Raw genomic sequence first — 7,962 nt, 5'->3', positions numbered from 1 at the left:
CCCTTCCAGAATGCAGACAGTAGCTAAATTCAGACCTCTGAAATCCAGGAATTAAAGAGCTATGGTCCACACTACCCCTGCAACGTAACCTTTCCTCTGCCTGATCTGAGTGATGCCCTAGCTTGCCAGGTACACAGACTAGTACTCTGTCCTTAGAGAAGCCACAGCTCACCCTGGGAATAGCGCGTATGAGCATGTAGGACAAAGCCCTTGGTCTCGTCGAGAGGATGCACTCACTGGAAAGGCTGGGGCTACAACAACTGAGGAGGAATTTCAGGGCTGGGATGCTCTCACCAGAGTACAGAATAGAGCTGAAAGAGTCCAAGTGCTCCACAATTCACGCCCCTAGGAAAGTTCCCCTCGCCCTAACAAACAAGAGCTGCACAGGTGAGTTTCTCTGGGAACCACAGAGTGGGCAGAAGCAGCAGCAGAGTGGGTACACCCATTGGGCAGTGTAGAAAAGAAAGATGGAACCCTTCACCTGCGTATGGAACATTTCCCCCTACCTGCCAGGGGAGGAATCATGGGGACCGGGGCTGATACTAAACACTATTCGAGGCTGGATGTGTCAGCAGGGTTCTGGCCGGTGCCCTTAGGAAAACAGAGCGCACATTCCACACGCCCTGCTACTGCAGTCTGCCGTTTTCCAGGTGTTCGGCACTGGAGGTGTTTCACCAGGGAGTACAGCGCATTGCTGGTGATACGGTGGGTTTTAGGTAACACAGATGGCACTTGGAACTGCAGAAAAACAGCAGAAGAGCATGACAAGCAGAGGCTCTGAGCATCCAGAACCACTGGGCTAGAACTAAACAACCAAACATGTGAACTCCATGTGACGGAGATAACATCCCTGGGAGAGGTCACCCAGGAAAGGGGACAGGTAGCTCACAGTACGACTGAGCCCATCACCAGCACACCTGTCTCCGCAGCCAGGGCTGGTGCAAAGATCCTTGGCTTCACGCTGTGCTAGGCCATGTCAGGATAAGGCAGAGTGGGGTGAGAGGAGGAGTGGGGCAGGAGCTTTCACCAGCTGGACGGAGAAGGGGGCAGGCTGGATGTTTGCCAGGATCTGAGGGGGAGACTGAGCCATTCCAGGGGAAGATATGGTTGGCTCAAGAGAAACTGGGAGGGGAGGCTGCCAACCCTGGCTGGTGTCTGGGAACCCCTGATGTGTCACTGCAGTGGCTCTGGCCAGGAAGGGAGAGGGGCCAGTTCCACTCTCAGCTGCCCCTGCAGCCCATCAGGGTCACTGCAGCCCAGTCACTATATCTGCTCGGCCCAGGGGTCAGCCAGCACCAGGTGGCTTTGCACAAACCTCAGCTCAGCCCAGGCTGTGCCCCACGGCCTGTCTGGGGGATGGGGTCTGTGCAGGGACACTGGGCAGCAAAGCCATCTATGGTGTTCCCAGGGCCGGGCTGTAAGTGGGGAGCCCTGTGCAGAGATTCCCATTAGAGTCCATTCGTCTCAGCCTCTGAGTGTGAGGTACCTGCCCTTACCCCGTGTGTGACTAATTGTCATTAATGAGGTAACATTCACCAGCCCCCAGGCTGGGATCATCACTTTGTTGTGCTGGGGGCATCTGGTGGCCAGTCAGGGTAATGCACAGAGTGTGTTTCCCATGGAGGAGCAGTGACACCTAGTGGCCAGACCTGGTAATGCACATTTCCCATGGAGCAGCAGTGACACCTGATGGCCAGTTGGGATATTGCACAGAGTTGGGGCTTTAAGGAAAACAATAATTATCATGAGACTTATGACAAAATCATGAGAGTTGGCAACACAGCAATCATTACCAGTAATAATCCCAAGGGCTTGTATTGACACAGTCACACTCAGGCTCTGGATTGTCCCTGATGAGGCATTCAGGCTATTGGTTTTAAGGTAGAAAGCCCCAGCTGGTTAGGGCCCAGGTTACTAAGTGATCTCTCTGTGTGTTATTGTGGAAGCCCATAAACTGCAGCCTCCCTGGACAGAGACAAGAGGTGCCTCTGGGCAGAGCTCTGCATGTTACTATTCTGTCTCTCTCAGTAATTGATGGAGCTCATGGAGTCAGGGTTATGGGAGAATCTTGGTTTCCATTTAAATAGAAGAAATGGAAGTTTCTAAGTCCTCATGGTGTGGAGGAGATGGCCCTATATTGATTTAGTTGTTTAAATCACATTATATTTTAAGCCAACCTCATGATGTTGGAGGCCTGAATTGTGGTTTGAAGAGCTTAGGGTTGGAAACACTGTCACTGGTCCCCAGAACATGGATTTGTTGACTTGCCAGACATGGTGCAAAACTCATTTGTTTTGGGAGCAGATCCCAGATTTACAGAGTTTGTGCCATGCACTGGCCTTTAACCAGTCTCCTGGGGGTACCCTTTAGGGTGCAGACCCCCGAGTGGTTATGCTTTTCCACAAGCATAGACCACACGGCCTCAGTGACCCTGAGACTGGATCTTCAGCGAGTCCCACTGAGGTAGACTCCCAGTCCGAGACTATCCAGGGACCAACACACCTTGGCGTATGTTTGAAGTGACACCATGCAGCTTTCTCAAAACACGGTCAGCTTTACTAGTCATCTGGCAGACAGCATGGGGAAGTCCTCAGGCTGACACAGAGGAGCAGAGGCAAAGCCAGACAGGCAGAAGCCAGGATTTTCCCAAGCCATGCTGCTCTAGGATCCATGTTGGCTTTTTCTCTCTCTCTCTCTGTCCTTCCTTTTGTGTCTCAGTCCCATGTAAGAGCTGCTGTAAGCCTGTGAACCCTGTTCTGATCACAGGTGCCTCTCACCTCCAGGTCACTGTCCTTCCACTGCAAATACTGAGGTCACGTGATCAATCTGCCTGAGCCTCTTGTTTTTAAGTGTCAGCATCCAGTTTCCATTGTCTTTTCCAACAGTGAATTCCTACCCCCCGACTGCTACGGGACACAAACACCTCCTGACCTCAGCTTCCACTTTCCATACAACTCTTTTTGGGTTTCAGGGCTGTTGGATTTATTAATAATTTATTAATAATTATTAATAATTATGAAATTATCCATATTAATAAGGAAACCACCAAACAATCATTTCCATATTATTTCCAAACTCTGGGCAATTGCCAGTTGTACATTAACTGGGTGCATGTTCCTGTGGGGGAGGGGATGGCCACACTGGCGCTGCAATGCCCGGGGGCTGGACAGGGCCCTCGGAGAGGCTCTGGGCCCAGGCTGGGCGGACACCTCGGGGATGGGCTGCCGGGAGTCGCTCAGTCATGGGCATGAGGCAGAGGAGGCATTGTGGCGCTGTCTCCACGGCGATGTCCCCACCAGACCTGGCAGTCAGGAGAGCAGCCGGCAGACCCTGGGGCAGGGATCACCCATTGCGGAGGGGCTGCGGGGAGCCAGGACATCAGCCTGGGGGAGACCTCCAGGGCCAGACCCTGCCTCAGCAACCAGACCAGCCAGGTCTCCCCACCCCAGTGCATGGGGCAGAGCCTGCAGGTCTGACAAGAGCCTGGTCCTCATAGCATGGGGGGACATGGGGCCGCGAGCCCTGCCTGCCCTCCAGAGGGTTAAGCTCCTGGGTCACCCGCCCCACATGCATGGTCAGTGTCTGTGTGTCTGCCTCCTCCTCCCCCCCCAATGCTGTCTTGTCCACCTGTGCATGCTGGGAAAAGGGGGCAGCTCTCCCATGATGCCTCACCAGGGGACAGACCGCAGGGAGCAGGGGGCAAAGGGCGGGCAGAGAGCTGGGAGAGAGGGGCCTGGCCAGACCGGTTCCACAGGGCCCACCCGGGAACCACCACCTGTTGCTAGGGTGATGTGTTGTTAGTTACCATGGATGCTAGCCAGGTGTTAACCCTGCAGGGTGTGGACGCGAACCACAGTTAGATCAGAACCTGCTGCTGACCCGCTACAGACGCAGACTCTAATCCAAGCCCCACTGGCGCCAATGGCCAGATTCCAAGGGGTGCATGTTCAGGCCCCTCGCCACAGGCTGGGTGGGACCAGAGGAGAGAATAGCCCCCCTGCCACGCTGCAGGCCAGGCTGCTACGCCCCCTCCCACCTCTTCCCCAACCCTCCCCACCCCACGAGCCCAACTCAGGACGTGGCTCGGGACATCAGAACCCAGGCGAGACTTGGTGGCATCAGACCGGGTCGCCCAGGAGAACCCCATGGTCTGCCTGTGTCCAGCAGCCTGGCTGGGAAACTCCTTCCTTCCAGCCTTCGAATCTCCTAACCTTGCAGCGCCTGGCACGCCGGGACCCAGCTCCCCGCGGGCAATGCCATCAGTCCCACCAAGGCAGCCGAGCTCTCGCTGTCAGCAGAGCAGGGCAAACGCCAGATGGGTCAGGTCGCTGGCCATTTTTAAAAGCGGGGAGGGGGAAATGAAGCTTGGGTCAGACAGAAAATGGCAATTTTTGGCAAATCAGAAAGTTGTGGGGCGGGAGGGGCGGGGGAATCATTTGGGGTCCAATGAAACGTTTTGTTCCACTTCTGAGCATTTGTTAATGGTTTGGGATTTAAAAAAAATCAAATTAAAATTTGGAAATGAAAAATCAACCCCACGTTCCCAGATTCCAAGACCAGAGGAGGCCATTGGGACCATCTGTTCTGACCCCCTGGACAACACGGGCCGGAGAACGTCCCTGAATTCATTCCTGTTTGATCTAGAGCAGGCCTGATAGACAAACAGCTCGTCTGGGTTTACAAATCACCAGGGATGGAGAAGCCACCACGATACCTGCTAAACTGTTCCAATGGTTAATTCCTCTCTCAGTTAAAAACTGACACCTTATTTCCCGTCTGAACTGGTCCCACTTCAACTACCAGCCACTGGAGCATGTTAGACCTTCCTCTGCTAGGCGGGGAGAGGCCAGCATTAAATGCTGGATCCTTGAGCAGTGCGGGCTGCCGAGGCAGAGGGATCCGTGCGCCCAGGGGGCATGGGGTATCTCCCAGATCCCAGGGAGATGCCTGTGCCACAGATGGTCCCTGCCGGCCCCCGGTTTCCAAAGCACAGGTGGAAAAGGATGACAAGGGCTCAGGCGTGGCTGTGGCAAAACTGGATCAGTGACATCTTACCCCCCTCAGGACTTCAACACCGAGGGGTGGGAGAGATCCTGAGCGGCAATGGGAAATCAGCCTGAGCCCGTGACTGTACTGAAAGCCCAGGGGTCACCGGGAATTCAGAGAAAAGCTCTGCTGTGGTGTGCGGGGTCTGTTCCCACATCCGGACGAGGAGGGGCAGATGTACCTAACCCCTCAGACGGCTCCCACAGCTGCCTCCTGCTGTTGGAGGAAGTCCAGGTTCAGAGAGAAGAAACGAACCGGGTCAGATGGAGACTCTGGGGCCAGATCCTTAGCGGGGCACGTTGCCTTCGCTGTGCGCCATGCCAGCCCCTACGTCTTTGTGAAACCCCGCAAGGGTGTAAAGATCCATGAGTTTGGCTTTCCCAGTTTGCCGACAGAGATCTGGGAAATATTGCCTGAGAGCACAGCGAAAGGGCAGCATGGGAGAGCCCTCTGTGTCCTGTCTGGACTCACTAATAATAACGAGGCAGGGAAATGGTCTGTGTCTGGCAAACACGTGGGAGAAAAACACTCTCTGTTAAAAATTCAGGTGTTCCAGTGACAGGCTGAGAAAAGACCCAGCGATTCATCCCTTGGTCTCCCAAGGATCCTCCAGGAAAAACAGAGAGCTCTGGTGTTTCTAAGATAAAATATAAGCAGGAACGAAGTCTTTTTTGGAGTAGGGAGGTGGGGGATTTTCAGGCAGAAAAGAAAAAGGCAAAAAAGGCACAATCGCAAATTTGCCTGTTACGTGTCCCCTTTCCAGTCGTAACAATAATCATCCGCAGCTCTCAGCAGCAGCAGATTACAAGGCCAAGGTCACCCAGCAGAATAGTGGCAGATCCTGGTCTATCTACTAGGCAACACTGCCTCTTTTTACAAGGGGGGAATGGGCCTTGAAGCCAATCAACACCTGGCAGGAGCATCCCAGTTGCCTTAGGCTTGTGAGGTTGAAACTTCCCTGATTTCCTAGATGCAACAGAGCTCATGCAGGCCTCCTCTGTATCTTTAACCGGGATGTCCTTTATCCCAAGAGTGTTGTGGATGTCTGAGTTATATCAGAGTTCACTAGAAAACAGAGGTTTAACAGTCTGGATAGAAATCCTTCCCTCCCCACCCACTCCCAGCTCACACTCTGGGTACCAGCTGGGAGTCTGTCATTCTGCCAGCCACACAGTTCTCCACAGGATCTCCTGGGCTCAATTAGAGCTGATTTGCTAAGGTAAAAAAAGCCAAGTTAGGAAAGGAAATGGTGCCGTTCCCATCTGCAATGCATGTGTCTGCTATTCTGAACCCTGTCTGCCGCTTTGCAGGAATATCAGCCAGTCTAGCCTGCATGCTTAGCTACGTACCTGTGCATAGCAATCGGGCTGATTTCCTCCGGTCCGTACAAAGGGACAATAAAAGGACCCAGGCAACTTCTATTTAGCCCTGACTTTTCACTCACTGAGAGTCACTGTGGGCTAGGGGTGCAGCACTAAAATGGGACTCAAGACTCTGAGGTTCAACTACCAGTGTGGCCACTGCATGACCTCAGCCAAGTTACTCCTCTATCCCCCCGCTCTGTGCCTCAGTTTCCCCTCAAACCCAGCATCTGTCTCATCTGTTTAGATTGCAAGTTCTTTGGGGCAGGGACTGTCTTTCACTGTGGGTCTGGGCAGCGCCCAGCATAACGGGGCCCTGATCTCAGCTGGGGCAGGGACTGTCTCTGGCTGTGTGTCTGCAGCACCCAGCACAACCCGGGCCTGGTCTCAGTTTCAACAATACCAGGTTCCAAGCAAGCCAAAGAGCAATAAAAATGGTTGTACAATTAAAAAGAAAAAAACACTCAGTTCAGCCAGCTGGGTTTACAGCAAACAAATGTTCCCAGCGGGGTTGAAATGCTAACCCGGTGTGCTGGGAATCAGAGACAAAACCATGACAGGGAGGATTGCAAAAAGCAAACAGAGGTCAGCCGGCTTCCTGCGCCATCCCCCGCCTCCCCCAGGGGACCCTACTCAGGAGCAAGCTGCTCCTCAGCCAGAGTAAAGGGGTCAGGATCTGGCCAGGAGATTGTGGGCCCTGATTGTGCAAAGACTTTGGCCCAGCTCCCAAAGTATTTAGGCACCTAACTCCCATGGGCCTTTGTCACGGGGTTGCTGGGAGCAGCCTCGCCCAGGACTGAGCCTCTCCCAGCTGAGGCTGAGCCAGTGGCTCTCCAGGCAGAGAGCGGCTCTGTGCCGTTGTGCCCTGGTGGAGACGCAAGGGGGCTGGCAGAAGAGCCATGCGGCTGCCTTGATCCATGGGCCTGTGGCTGTGTTCGGAGAGGAAGCCCGTGCCCTGAAAGAACAGGTGGCTGTGGGGCTGGCATCAGCCCCGTGTGCGTCCCCTGGAGTCCCCTGGCCGCGTGATTCCCACCTGTCAACATGGGCCCGTCCCTTCCCCACTGTGTGCTTCAGTTTCCCCTCCCAATCTAGTACATGCTGCAATAACTGGAGCAAATCCAGAGCAGCAGCAGGACTGGGGGGTGGGAGAGGCTGACTCCCTGCACCTCCGGGCTCATTCCCACCTGGAGCAGGCACAGACAGCCCCAAGCCCTGATCTGGGGAGCTGAGAGCCGCCTTTCTACACCCGCAGCCACCTGCCCCCCTCCCTCGCGCCTGTTCCAGGGGCTGGCTGGACGCAGGCACCGAGTGGGATGGGCCCCTTTCTGCTGGCGTGAAAGCAGCTAATGGGGAGAGCTGGGCAGGCTGAGAACAGGGCAGGCTGCGTTCACATGCAACAGGGTCACTGCAGGGCACCACCGGAAGGTTACTCCAGATTTACACTGGGATGAATGAGAGGGGAATCGGTCCCATTGACTGCAATGGGGTTACTCCTGATTTACACCGGGCAGGCTGTAAGAGGAGACACTTTGTGGTGCAGCCTTTCCAGGGTTGC

The sequence above is a fragment of the Emydura macquarii genome, unplaced genomic scaffold (assembly GCF_026122565.2).
Source record: "Emydura macquarii macquarii isolate MOO-44397 ecotype Brisbane River unplaced genomic scaffold, CSIRO-AGI_Emac_v2 contig_746, whole genome shotgun sequence".
In the NCBI taxonomy this organism is placed as follows: domain Eukaryota; kingdom Metazoa; phylum Chordata; order Testudines; family Chelidae; genus Emydura; species Emydura macquarii.
This window is presented reverse-complemented; position numbering follows the sequence as displayed.